At 35.3% G+C, this 15362-nt stretch overlaps 1 protein-coding gene across 4 annotated transcripts in view; it reads left to right on the forward strand.

Moving 5' to 3' along the window:
- The window catches only part of LOC102690200 (5-hydroxytryptamine receptor 2A), a 161271-nt gene that overhangs the window by 111316 nt on the left and 34593 nt on the right, over positions 1–15362 (forward strand). Inside the window, exon 2 of one of the 4 annotated variants that reach the window (XM_069193431.1) lies at positions 1672–1759. The exons of the other annotated variants lie outside the window; for them this stretch is intronic. The gene's annotated coding sequence lies outside the window, so the exon portion shown is untranslated. The remainder of the gene's footprint in view (positions 1–1671; positions 1760–15362) is intronic. 4 annotated transcript variants of the gene reach the window in all.

Below are 15362 nucleotides of genomic sequence, written 5' to 3' on the forward strand. Positions count from 1 at the left end.
TCCTTTCTGGTTCAGGCACAAAACTTTGCTGTGTCATCTCAAGACTGAAATACAGCTATGTGAGTGTTCCCTCACACCAAAGTTTATCGATGTAAGAGGAGCTCATTATAACACTGCTGATATCAGTCTAGCTAACAAATTAATCAGTTACAATAATATTACATATTTTATCATATAATTGTGATAGGCATCCATTTATTTTCTAACTGATTTATCCAATTCAAGGTCATGGGGGAGCCAGAGCTCTTGGCAAGCAAGAGGCACAAGGCAGGATGTATCCTGGATGGGATGCCAGTCCATCTCGGGGCAAACACAGATACAGACACACACACTGCCACTAGAGACAGTTTTCCTGAAGCTAATTATCCTACCAATACTGCAGGTCTTTGGACTGTGGGAGCAAACTGGAGCACCCGGAGGAAACCCATGCAAACAAAGGGAGAACATACAAACTCCACACAGATAGCACCCGAGGTCTGGAATTGCACTGTGAGGAGGCAGTGCTAACCACTGTGACACCTTGACACTCTGTAATGGGCATTTGTTTAATTAATCCAGTAAAGCTACAATTATCTCTATACTAAAGTGTATCGAATTAACTCAAAAGGAGATGAACTTCAATCAACTAACTTTTACTATTCTATCCCTTTGAACATCTTCTGACTGCCACAGTATTTTAATTTTTAAAGTTTCAGTTCTGAGCCATGTGAGTGAACGATGAGGTACCACTGGTATTATAAGCATGCACAGCAGTTTTGCTAAGGATATTTTACTGCAAAGTGCAGTCATGTCACTCAATAATTTATTCACAATGTTCCAATACTTATCTCTGTAATGCAATGTAATCATAATGCAAGTGGACACTTCTCCTTGAACTCAGGGATCTTCATATAATTAGAGACTCACCTCCAGCTACTTAAGAATCATATTACCAGGACTGTCATGCTAAGACTCCAATCTGCTAGCAATAAATTTGACAAGTCTGATTATGTCTCCTGTAGCACTATAGCAAATTTGATTACCTAAATCACTTGTAGTGGTGGTAAATAATACGACTGACAATCAGAAATTGTCAAAGAGACTCATGTATACATGTTTTTTGCAGCAACAGTTGTCATTTCAGATTAAATTTAATAATCCAAAATAATTTAGTGCACCTGTTCCACATAAAGTACCAGGGGCATGTGAGCGTTCTCATTGGCTATTCCTTTTTTTAGGAATCATTGCCTTTTTCATGGTACATCAGTATTCCTAACACAATGCTTTACATCTTACCTCAGTAGCTAATTGGTTCCACACATAATGTTATTTGTATTTTACCCTATATATCAAATAGGTTTATCTGTGGATGTACAGTATGATGCTGTGGGGAGGGCATTTCTTTAACAAATTTAGCACAGATGAAGAGACACCTTATTGCTCAGAAATACTTCTAAGAAAGTCCTTAAGTCTTTTTCAGTTCCCAGAAACCTATCTGGGTGTGTCAATTTTTCAGCAGGATAATGCAAAAACACTAGTGCTTCTTTTGTCTGATAGAATGAAAGTGGTGGAACATCCCACAGCAGTCAGGCACGCAGGCTGATTAGGTCTAGGAGTCAATGCTGCCAGTGTTGTGACAAAGCTCAGAGAAGTTACATCTGGTACTAACATGTGATGTTTTTATTTTGACAGTGTCACAGAAGCCGGTTCTGACTCCCGTGGAGTGCGTTATTAAAGAGCCTATGCGGACGGTAGAATCTGAAAAAGACAACTGAGGAAGGTACAACAGCGTTAGGATGGGTTGACAGACAGGGGGTGGTGACTGTAGTGATCAGGTGCTTGGGGGAAATGCAGAAGCAACCAAGCCCAAGGAAGTTCAAAAAGGGAAGTCGAGGCACTATCCATAATCCAAAGGCCGAGAGAGACAAAAACTTAAAAACAGGGACCAGGTCGGACCTGGCACAGGAACAGGAAGTAAAAGCATAACGGGACTAGGCGCTCTGAATCCCGGACCCAGATGGTCAGGACGCAGGGGAATAAGGCCTGCCCTCGGGCTACCCGTGATCCCGGGGAAAAGGCAAGCCTTGTGGCGTCCATCTTTCAATACTGAGCTCAGAACTGCAGAGACGCTAGGCTTTTAACCAAAAGCCAGACGAGACGCACCAGGAAATAATAATATCTAATCATAAAAGAAAGGGGTAGGAGCGCCTTCTAGAGGAGGGATGTGGAACGTAACAGTGTCACATTTCTTACTGAAAACCTAAAACTCCTTGATCAGGGATTTTGCTCACATATTTTGTGAGTTTGATAAATGCTGTAGCTTTTACATTACATTTGTCAGAGCTGAGTGTATTTTTGTACATAAGTATTTTTATGTATTTGTATAGATTTATAAGTATATAAGTATGCATCATTAAGAAACACACCGTAGTTCCCCTTAGATTTATAATCTTTTTTACTAGAAATAATACAACATCTGGAGAAAAAATAACTAGTAACTAGTAAATAAACTAGTCAAATTTTAAGGCACAGTGGCTTACAATTGTTGCTGCTTATGGGGAAAAGTCAAGGAAAAATAAAAATTTGTAGCTGCAGAGTACAAAAGAACAATGCCTATAGTATACAATTAATTGAAATGTAACTTAAATGGTTGCAAAATTACAGAATCCGTACTTTTAAGTATGCACAAGGAATTAAATGAGGCAAGTGTTGCATATTAATGTACAATTTGCATTAATAGCTCTGAGCTATATTTTCAATTATTGTACCTGCAATATATAATAATTTAGTTTTCAGTTCATGTTTTGTGTTGTTGACATTTAATTAATTATCAAAACAATTACCTTCAGCTGAAGTAGGGGAGTCAAAATATTCCATTATAATCTTTACAGTTTCTTCTTTCTCGATTCTCTTGATATATTCTGTTGTGCTATGTGTTGAAAAAAGAATCTGCGCCTTTGGCTGGAAGGTTGCCGGTTTTTATCCCGCAGCCGGCAGAGGAATCCTACTCTGTTTGGCCCTTAACCCCAGCTGCTCCAGGAGCACCATATAAATGGCTGACCCTGCGCTCTGACCTCAAGCTTCTCTCTCCTTGTTTCTGTGCCTGTGTGTCTTATGGAGAGCAAGCTGGGGTATGTGAAAATGAGAAATTCCTAATCCATGAACTTGTACTGTATATGGCCAATAAAGTGATCTTATCTTATCTTGAGTCTTTCACATTCATCTGCGGGAATATAAAAGTTAACCGAGTAGTAACTCTAGTTGGACAAATTTGTACTGCATATATTAAGAGAACTAGAAGAAGTCTCACCCTAGGAAATTGTTCCCTAGAAATAATGACATCCAATGATAAAACGCGTTATGAATGTTTATTTCAAACGTCAGGCAGGTTTGGACATAATCTGATTAGCTGAGGTCCAACCAGCTGACCTGGCCTGACCAAGAGGTAGCTGCAGAGGTGGAGATGGGGTGAAAGAGGGATTCAGAAAGATGCATTTCCTCTAGCTCTGCACTGCCCAGGCATAGTTCACCATCTCCCGGGTCCTGTCGCATGCACTCGTGCTCCACCTTCCTGATGGCCCAGTCGCCAGCGTTCGCTTTCATTGTGCCTGCCCCGGTTAGCAGTCACACTGGTGGAGGTGAGCTCTGTCCAGCCCTCTGGTGGTGGGTGGGTGGGGATGAATGTGAGGAGGAGAACTGCTTGCTGTGATTTTGAAGCCATTTCAAGATGAGACACCAGGGATGATGCAAACAGAAGAAACGAAGGGGATGCCAATTTGCACAGGTTTACATTTCATTAGTTTCCATGTACAGTACAGTGTTTCCATTATGTTATGTGAAAAACAAGCATATCTCATTAGCTTGTTGTGCAGTATAATTGTAGATCAGTTGGAAGAATTTTATATTTAAAGGCCACATAGGGACTACTTTCAGTTTAAAATATGCAATATCCTATCTTGCTGTGTTCATTCATTTTATACAAATTGTTTCAAAACACCTGTATAAATCCACAGTAACAGTGAGCCAAATAAATACGATCCATTCAGCCTTTTCAGCCTTCAATCTGGCCTTCTGCTAGACTTCAAATTGTTCCAACACAGATTAATGAGGACTAACTGTATTAAAACCAGCATGTATTTTACAGTAAGAACATGAGACCAATTTGAGATTTTACAAGATCTTTAAGCATTTAAGAAAGTATATAAAATCCTTTACTAAATATTTAGGGATTTTGCGAACCCAGTTGCAAGTACTTACAGTAGAATATGTATACAAAATGCATTAGACGTAAAAAATGATATATTGAAGCAAAATTATTTTCTGATCTAAATAAGATACATACTTAAACCCCACTGCATAGCTATGGGTGTCTCAATCCTCCAGTAAATAAATTAAATTGAAAATTAGAGTCTGACCATAACAGCTGCTTTTGGCACTAAGGCATACTATACACAATTTTAGGGTCCTATATTTAATAAATGCTTAATTTTCATAGGAATTATAGCCAGAGATATATCAGCCAGCTTTCAGACTATTAAAAAGCCAGTTCTGAATAGTAAAATGAATTATGTTGGATGATGTTCCTATACCTTTGTACATATACTATGTATTATAGTCCTTAATTGCTGTTACAAGTTACACTTGTACATTTCCTTGGCCTGATAATAGCAACAACCTGCTGAGAGGTGATACTGATGGATATCTCTCTGCTGTGAGAATATCACAGTGTGAAAATAATACCAACCATAGAGAAAATTTACTGTAGTGTAAATGGAACTAGAATTGCTTTGATTTTAGATTAACTTCCAATTTGCTTTTTAAATGTAGCCAGAATTAATCTGTTATATACTCCCTGCTGAAGATGGTGTGATTGTTTTTGTTAATGGAAGATTATCCTCATGAGTGTAAAATATACCTTATTATTATTCCAGGCCAGAAAGTAATGTGCAAACGGATAGCCTAGAGCAAAAAGGAATCCCTAGGGTTGATTTTTGCCTCCCAAGTAATAATAAATTATCACACTTTGCTATGAACAGGACTTCCCAATCAATATAGTGAAAATATATTATTACATTCTATGACATATTGTAAAATTGTCTTCTAGATTAGATTGCCTGAAATCTTGCAGTTCAAATTTCAGGAGATACTTAAAAAAACATGATGTACTATATTATTTCAATCATTACTAAAGAGAAATAACCATTATTATATTTTTAATTTCCAAAACTACAAGCCAGGGTGAATTAATTCATTGCTGTATAATGTAGAAGTTTAGAAGGTCTTCAATCCTACAGTAAATGACACTGTAATTCTTTAAGGGCCAGGTATTTCAACTAAAGTCTGTGGTTTTAAGTATTGTACTAGGTTATGAATTTCTTAGATGTTAAAAAATATATAAATTCACATTATATATTAGAGCATTGTACCTTGAATTGTAACATACTGTTTTCAAAGTTTTAAGCTTTTCTAAATGCACCTTGCTCATGAGTCCTGGTCACCAAATGTTCTCAGCATCAGTTTTAATTAGATATCACATGCTACAGTATACAGTATATAGAAAATATAGAAAAGTTGACTATTTACATTTGATGTGGTTCAGTAGATAAATATGGGTCTCTTCCTCGATTTTACACACATTTCCGTGTATCATGTGAAATCCTAGAGAAATTGATCAACTTCCAAAAACAGTTAAACCATTGGTCATTACAGTACTACAGTACTACAGTGTTTTTGTTAAGCTCTACCTTAGTTAAAAATTATAAATTGAAAAAAAATATTACTCCAGTGATGCTGACTGCTGATTTTAATTAATTGATTTCATTGCAGAAATGAAGAAATTAACTTTTATCTTGAGTTTTGTTTTTATGTGAGCGAAGCTGACAAAACTTGTTGTGTGACGAGAAAATTCTGCATTGCTGCAAGTTCTGCTTTGTCAGCTAATTCTGACAGGAATGGTCATATACATTCCATGTTACACAGAAGACATTTCATTTCCAATTACAAACAATTTCCATGCTGAAGTTTAGATGTGGTGGTGAAAAATTTGAATTTTATTATATGTAAATTATTCAGATACATAATTTTCCTTTGACCTCAGAAATCTAATTTGCTTTTTAGGCTTGTTAGTATTTTTCATTGTCTGCCATTTGAAAGGCCTTGGAAAACAAATTAATATAGAAACAAATTAGCATGTATGTGCCTCACATCATACTTGTAAAGTATTTAATTGCTGGATATATTCTTCAAACTCCGATGCAATTTCACCCCTCTTCCATTACTGCTTAGTTGTGATAAAAATGTGCATTTATTAAATATGTCAGGGCAATCCTACTGCCAGGCAACAATTTTATTTTTGACAAAATAAAAGTTTAAACTCTATGAAGTGAATTCTTATTCTAATTATGTGCAAGTCCTTGTGATAGTCACCTATATACTGTAGTGAGCAGCTCAGTCACAATGATATTCGGTTGAGCAGACAAATGGAGCATCTTAATATAAATGTCATGAAGAGTGCTTGGAATTTGTGATGACTCTAGGTTTTGTGTATATCTCTTTGCTGTCTATATAGTGAGACAGGAACGTTGTGCAAGAAGCATTTTTAAAGCTATTTTAGTTTTTCACAATTTTGATTTTCTCTGAATGGCTCTGCATGGCGGGGGTGCAAAATTCTACATCAGCAAGGATGTTCAGTGTAACATAATGATTGCAAAGCTGCTCATTAATTCCTACTTAAAAGCAATTTTGTGGCTGAACAAAGTACTAAGGATTAAAAATCAACAGGTGATGCACAAGTTCTTGGAGATTACTGTTGAGTGATTACAATAGTAACCTTTGTCTGAGCCTCTTATCATAAACAGGGTCCAAGGTGTTTAAAGAGATGTGATCTAACAGGAATCTGCAGGGATTTCAAGAAACAAGTCATTGTTTAAAAGGAAGGTGATTGGTCAAATACATTATAAATTATGAATAATTTTAACCTTTAGGATAAAAATAGGAGTAGCTTTTTACATCTGGTTAAAACTACAATATTTGTAGTAATTTAGCTGGGAAATTATGAAGGATTTCTAGACCTCTCATAACTTAGATTTCTTGTGAAATGCTAAAAATCTATTTATAAGGTTATCGCAATAGGACACTGATGTAAAATGTCTAAACATCTTTAACGCCATTTATTTGGGTCTGCTGACAGTTCTGTTTTTAAGCTTCTGAATAACTTATTTGTGCGGTGTGTACACTATATCATTGTACTGTATTGTCACCAACACTGCATGAAGTAAAATGAGGAAGTCACAGACGTATAATTTTGGTTGTCCAAAATTCACGATTTTCCAAAATGAGAGAACAAAACAGCAGGAGGTTCACCTTCCCTGTATAGTTCTTTCGGGTACAGACATCACAATACACTGAAGACAGGGGATGTCTGTGCTGCACAGAAGTATCCTAAACTCTGCAGACAGTAATTAGTCTTACACCATTCTGTTTTCCATTCTTTAACACTTTATATTCAGTTTTAACATACAGTACTTCACTTCAGATATGAATTCATCAAGATCATGATGAATCATGTTAATCAAAACAGAATAAAAGTTTATGAGAAGTACAGTACTAACTATTCAGCCCATGAAGGTTCACCATTTCTCATTAATATACATATGAAAATCTAAGATTAAATAAAATCTGAAAATGACTAGGTACATACAAGAGGATGTGAAACAAGTTAGCTGAGAGAGTATAATTGGACACAACAATTCCTGATACTTTATTTGCTCTTGCTCTACTGTACATATTTTTGAATGTAGATGGAAGGTCTAGTGTTCTTTGCATTTTCTTCATTCTTTTTCTTCCACTTTCAAGTGAATGCAATTAGTGCTGCAATTTCACTTGTATACAGTATATACAGTATGGACCATTATATAAAACTAAATACTTGTCTCACAGCTACAAGAGGATAGGGAATGTGTAAAGATGGAAAAAGCTTTACATCCTTCCATTTTCTATGAATTTAACCCAATACAGGGTCATGAAGGAATTGAATCCAGGGTCCCAGCAGTGCAAGGCAGCAGTTCTAACCACTGTTTCACCATGCCACCAATTTAACAGGCATGGTGATTAAACAACATGGTGAAAGAGATTTAAGGAGTTAAATGTGTAATATTGATTGTAGAACAAGATTACAAATGTTAGTGCATTTAGTGACCCTGAATCAAACACATCATTATTTAACTTAGCTGTAAAACCTGGCACTTCCAGATCTGAATTTAAACTATTTCCTGTCTGCCTTAAATGGCAATAATCCCATCTCATTACATTTTGCAAATACAAAGTTAATTTAAATTTTAATGGGTTCAAATATCATAAGCATCTTGACAAAAGAAAAGGCATTGAGCCAATTCAATGTTTTTGAGATATTAATTGTGGTAGGCTCACAACTATTATAGATTGATTGATTTTCATTTCTGTTGCTTACAATTCTTAAACTGGATTATAAAGAGGTTTAGAGACATGTCCCAAACCTAAATTATTAGAGGTTAGCTGAAGCCTATAGGTGCAACTGCTGAACTCAATTATTACCTAAGCAAGTTATTAAAACTCTAATTTTGTACCTGAGTTAACTTTTGTTTTAAGTATTTTTATCATCATTATTTTTAGTAAGAGATTGGATCAGAAAAAAGGTGCACAAAGTGCAAAATTCACCCTGCCACATAAAGCGATATCTTCATAATTATTTTTACTGTGCTTATGCTTCTATGAGCATGAACTTCATATTTGAATGCCAAATGTAATACTTTTAAAGACTACAGCCTGTATTACAGCATCAGCATTTGAAGTCTAGTTTCTTAATTGCAGTAGCATACAGTAAACTGCACAGCCTTGATGTAACTGTAGTAGAATTTGTAATTCTTTTGATATAAGTGCTACTGGCAGTTAATGTGGTTCAGACTATAAATGTATTTTTGGGAACAGATGCAACAGTCTGGAAGGCTTCAGATAATTAGTTATGCCTTCTATTTGCCAGGAGGATGGGGATAATCTGGATTATTTTGTTTGATTCAGATGTTTGTCATGCTGCCATGGCATTTATGACACTGATTGGTACCCAGCTGCTTATCAAGAAATGAATGAACCAGTACATAAGGATTACAATTCATTAACTAGACCAAGCAACATCCATGTAAAAACACGAAGAAGATTTGACACATTAGTCAATTTCAAATTCAAATTGTCAAATAAATTCATGCTTATAAATTCTAATTTGGTTTGCTTAAATGTAGAAGATCAGGAACACTTGACAATCTTTTAAAATTGCATTGCTCTGTGAAGTTCAATATGCACCTAATGGCAAAAAAATCAAAGGGAAATTGAAACTGATTTGTTTTGTCCATCACTCTCTTAGAAGGTATAAGCTGTGCACAGATCAGGAATATTTGACAGTCTTTTAACATTGCATTGCTGTGTGAAGTTCAATATGCACCTAATGGTGAAAAATCAGAGGGAAACTGAAACTGATTTGTTTTGTCCATCCCTTTAGAAGGGATAGGATGTACAGGCAAGGAGAAAAAGAGAAGCAGGTTTTCCCTTATGATCTTCCCAAAGATTCCCTTATATAGCCGACATACTGTAAACAACTAACAAAAAGAGCCTATTTTCTTTTCTCACCACTTCTATTAAAAACCAAGTCATAAGGTGACAGCAGTCAAGTCTCTTATCATTGGCACAGACCGTGCCACAGTACTCTACCAGACTGTTAAGATGACAATCCAAAATTAATTCCCTGAACAACAATATAAAACCTGTGATACAGTTACTGATTTTGAGATCAATGAGCTTGAAGTCAGATATTGCATGTCATCAGGATAATCATACATTATGAAACAGAATTCTTCCAAAGAGCTTGTCCTGTAAGCAACATGGATTATATTGTGTTTCTTATACTTTTCATCATACAGTATATGCATGTTTCTTAATTGTCCATATACTAAAATAAAAGTATTCTGTGTAGTACAAGAGGCCACCAGCATAAATGTTTGTTAACAAGACACTGGTTGTAAATGAAAACAGATGTAATGTAAAAAAATGACACTGCATCTTTGATAAACCTTTGCTAAATAAATGTAGCTTTGATGCAGAGAAGCCTGACCTTGCCAGGTACTGTATCTTTCAACGGGAGAATATTATAAGTTCAGGGAGAACTTATAAGTGGGAGATATCGGTTACTCGGTTTAGATTTTACTTTTTATTTATTTGCAAATGTACTATTGTGTGATTTCATTCAAAACCTTTGGTGAAGACATATTTATTTGGTATTTGAAACCTTGAAACTCATGTTTTTATGTTTGCAGCTTTTTTCAGTTGCACAAGATGCATTTAATTAACAGCTGGTAGGCGACATGAATATTAGACAGAAGAGGATGTACTTATACAGTATGTAAATAAATTAAGCTAACTCAGGTTTCACACTTATGAAATACTGAAGGCTTAAGAGCAACATGTTTTCCCTACAGTACAGTATATGTGTTTTCTCATAAATCCCATGATATTATTAGAGACATACAGTACATCCCCACATGGTTTCACATTATTTTCCTTTATAGCACATAAACATGCAAAACATTACCTGAAAGTTGATCTAATTTCTTTATTAAATTTGTCCTCAAGACAAATTGTATAACCATTACTCTTGATTTATCATGGGCATTTACATTTGAGGCATATCGATGTTAGGAAGCAGTGAATCTGTGTCAAGAGAAAAAGCCTTTTGTGTATGAGGGATGTGTAGCTCGTGTTCTGTAATTGTTAAGTTCTCTTTGCAACAAGAGAAGCTTGTTTATTAGGTTTCTTCTACAAAAAAATACACTTTCTTCCTTTTAATGTATTTTTTGTAGGGAGCTTTTCACTAATGGACTACAGTGCAGTGAAATGTACTAATTTCACTAAAACTATACCTGCAGCTCAGTGCTATGTTTTCTTAGTATTATACAGTGGGCTTAAAATTATTGGCATCCTTGATAAAGATGAAGATAAAAAGTCATAGAAAATAAACAGAATGCCCCCAAATTATTCTAATAATTGCAATTAAATCAAAACTAATGTCTTTAAATTAGTAATACTATTTTTTTTAAATATAGATGTCAAAAGTATTGGATCTCCTATGTTTTTTATCAAACATAATGAAATCAGCAATGAACGTCTGCTTATTTAAATACAACTCAGTCTTAAGAAACATTTTTTAGTCTTTGTTTCACAGGGCTGTAAAAAAGAGGTAACACGTGTTTTATTCTCATTTTGGGGGGCATGAATTATAACAAATTATCACGCTGTTTATTTTTGGAACCTAATTTTCTTCATTTTTATCAAGGGTACTAATAATTCATGAGCCCACAGTATCTAAAAGAAACACTTGCTGGATCATCACACTTCAAAGTTTAACTCTTCACTGCACCAAAGGCAGAAAAATCTACAAAAAATATAATTTAACTGTCAACCATGTCATTTTGTTAGATATCTCTGCGCAATTGTTGTCAAAAGCTGACTGTGAAGTCAGAACTAGGTTTTTAAAATCCCAGATACCACTACAGATATTCCAAATGTTGTTGTATGAGGTGCACATACCCTTTTTAAAGTTCATATATTAAAACTTTGACTTCACATTAAAATAAAATAAAAATTGTGATTAGAAGGTTTTTTCAGAAAACTATGTTGAATTATTTCTAACATGGCTAAACATGTAGGCAAAATAATACCCAGAAACAAATGCTGAATCTATATTTTGCCATGTATTAGTATCTGGTCAGAAATACAAATTTCATTATTGTACAGCCAAAATTATTAATTTCACTTCATTGTCCCAATACTAAGCTTTGATTAAAATTGATTATTTTCCCAAATACAGATTCAGAATTCCCCAGCCAATACAGATGCTTTCTATATTAATTGGTCACAATTTAGAGACACATTAATTAACAGCCTGCACTGCTTTGTAAGCTACCAAACAAACTTGACAAATGAATGCAAAATTTTGACAAAGACAGTAATTCTCAGTGATTATTTGCTCTCTTGGGAAGGTTTGCTGTCTCATCGATCTAAAATATTGATTCCGCAGTACAATCCTACACACAGATCAGTGATGGTATCATTTTCATTGGATCAAATAATGACTTACTCTCCTGTGATTCTTGAGCATGTCTTTCATTTTAAGTGCGTTCCTGAGGGTTCCAATACAGTCGTTATAAAGACAAATATTTCCTTCAAAGCCCAAAAGGTAAATCTAACATTTGCTCTGTTTTTTTTTAATAATTCTAAATGTGCAGCTGTTGGATTATTGTTATTTTTATTAAAGACAGTAGCTCAAAAAGTATTAGAATATTGAAAATAGTTGATAGTGCTGGTTCAGACACTCTCAGCTCTTACATTGTTTAAGACCAAAGGTGATATACTGTAGGATGTATTAAAATTGATTTGAACAGTGAATAAGAAGTCACTGTATTTTAAATTTCACAAAACTGTGAAAAAGACACTATTTTGTTCAACTGTATTTCGTTAAATGGAGCCCTTCAGTCTGCCCAAGGCTTGAAGACCTGCAGTGCATTTGAAAAAAAATTAATCCTGTTTTGGGACCAAAATGTCCTCTCAGGTTGTCCAGTTAACTTTTCCTTTTAGTTTCTAAAGACAATGGAGCTCTGTCTTTGAACTTTAGATTTTACTGAAATTTAGATTCTCAGTACTGATTTACTGTATTAGCAGTATATTTGATTGTTAATATTCTGTTTAATATTATTTGTGATGTGTCAGTTTTTGGGATAGATGCTGTTAGTCACTGCCTAGATTAATCTGATTAAAGATGAATTGGAATCTGGATTTATTCTGCATAATCCAATACAAAATATGCACAAATATGATGATCATACTGTATTTACATAATTTGACATAACCATCTCCTACTACCACTTATAATCCAATCTGATTTATGAAAGGACCTTGATCAGATTTTTTTTAGTTTCTCACTTGAAGCTAACCCCTGTTTAGAAATGTTAGACAAAAAGAACATATCTTTTCAAAACTAAATTACTTTTTCCCTAGACAATTATAAATGTCAAGTTTAAAGTTTTTTCAGACTTTCAGACTTTCTTCCAGAAGAAAAGAAGCAGTTTCATATTCGGGAAGAAATTTAAACATTTTTAATGTGGTGGTGAGAGACTGGTTTCAATCTCAGTAGCCATCTGGGGTTTTCTAGGCAACCAGAATGTTAGGCCTCTGAAAGGCCTTGTTTGTAAATACTGTACATAAAGTAACTTGTGTTTTGTATGTTTGTTGTGTGTAATGTAGTTGTGTTTTGACATTTTAATAAAGCTGTGCCAGAGAATAAAGAATTTATGTGCCTCCAATTTTATCAACCTCTCAGGCACTGTATATAAGAAATCACTTATAAGTTGGGGGTTATGAATAATTATTTTATTTATTGACTAAACCGCTTGGTCAAATCCTGATTTTCACCAGTTTCGTTACCCTCATATTGTAACAATATTTTAATATTTGGGGAAAAATATAAAGCTAGTGGCTTAGAAACATAAGGTTTGAAGAACATAGACAAGTTCCTCCTTATGTAAAGTCTAAAGCCAGAGAATTTTATCACTGTAAAATTAAACGTTTCCTAAATTAACAATAATCCTAAGAGTGTAAAGAGCATTCTTGTGTGACATGCGGCATTCATTATGCGTCAGAAGTCCCACTACCCCGTAGTACAAGTGAAAAATTATTCATCTGTATGGAAATTTAGAGAGATAAATTCTGTGAATGCAAACTGGAATTAAGCCTTGGCTCCATAACATATATAAAACATTTATAAAAAACGCAATGGGATCTTTAGTGATATAGAAGTAAGAACCCCAGGTTATTTTCTCATCAGAAGGAAAGTACTGTACCTCCTACAACAGGTCACATACTGTACACCTCCTACACCATGCATACAAACCATATGGCACTGGTTTGGAAATTCTGATCCAGAAGAAAAGTGCTTCCTACAGGTCCCCTGTCACCTCTTCCAACAGTAACCTCCCTTTCCTCACAGGTCTCCCATCACAGTGTAGACCAAGTTCAGCCTTCCTTTTCTAGTGAGATTAGACACGTTTAGATGGCAATGTTGCTGATCGTCACCTACTGGTCCACCAGCTCCACTTACAACAACAACCTTGTTGTCCTGAGGTGTTTCCTTATCTTGAAACAATTATGATTCACAGAAATACTGGACTTTTTGCTCTGCATGAAGATGTTCTTTTTCAGTTGGCTAAGATAAATATGCAACTTTAAAACAGTAACTTTAAAGCTAGAAAGTGAGCCTTGGCATTTTTCACTTTGTACTCCTTGTACTGGGGGCAATGTAGCATCGCGGGTAAGTCTCTGGACTAACAAGAAAATTAAAAATATTCCCTGAATTTATAATAATCATAAGAGTGTGAAGAGTTTTCCTGGGTGATTTGTGGCAGACGGTATGCGTCACTACACGCCAAATCAAATGAAAAATTATTCATGAAAAAATGAATCAAGAGGGAAATTTAGGGAATTTACAGTGACTGCGTGAAGCCAAACTGAAATTTAGCCAGGTGTGCAGTCCCTGCAAACAGGTGAGGTACCTTTCCCCAAGTTGCTCCAGTCCACCTTACTGTTTAATTGTGGCCAATCCATCCTTTATCACTTCAGTGGATTCACTTGTGTCCCTTCTGGGAAAGGGTGGATAATCATGTGCTGTATCATCCACTTGATATCAAAGAAAACAGGATATGCTCTGTCCCAATGAGTCAATGTGGCACTTACAGTATATGGAAATGACTTACCTAACTACTCCTTTTATTAGCACAGTTTCTTTTAATTCTTTTAATTTTATACAACAAATCCAGTTCACGTCTCATGTTTAGACAAACGCTATGGTAATCTTGTCCGTGTTCAAGAGGTTTGTGTCACTTGTTAATCACAGCAGTTGGCAGAGGCTAAAGATATAATCTGTGAAAACGTTTGCTGTGGGATGTTTCTCTATGCATTACAGCAGCAGGATTGTTTCTCCCTTTTTATCAGACCATCAGCATGCTTAGCAGACTTTCATCCATAGCCAGTGTCAACAACAGTGACTGCAAAAAGGATTTGATGCATGTGTATGGTGAACTGAGAAATTCAGAGTTGTTTTCTTTGGTTGACTGAATTAAGCTTGTGGTCTACTTTTTGAAAAAAAGGAAAGAACGTCTTCTCTCAAGTAATTGCTATATATCCCTCCAAAACTTAACTGAACATATTCCTTTGTTGTGGGTGGCAAGGTGGTGCAGTAGTGAGTACTGTTGCCTTGCTGCAGTGGGACTCTGGGTGCAATTCTGGACCCGGGAGCTATTTTCATGGAA

Source organism: Lepisosteus oculatus, chromosome 8 (genome assembly GCF_040954835.1).
Source record: "Lepisosteus oculatus isolate fLepOcu1 chromosome 8, fLepOcu1.hap2, whole genome shotgun sequence".
Classification (NCBI taxonomy): domain Eukaryota; kingdom Metazoa; phylum Chordata; class Actinopteri; order Semionotiformes; family Lepisosteidae; genus Lepisosteus; species Lepisosteus oculatus.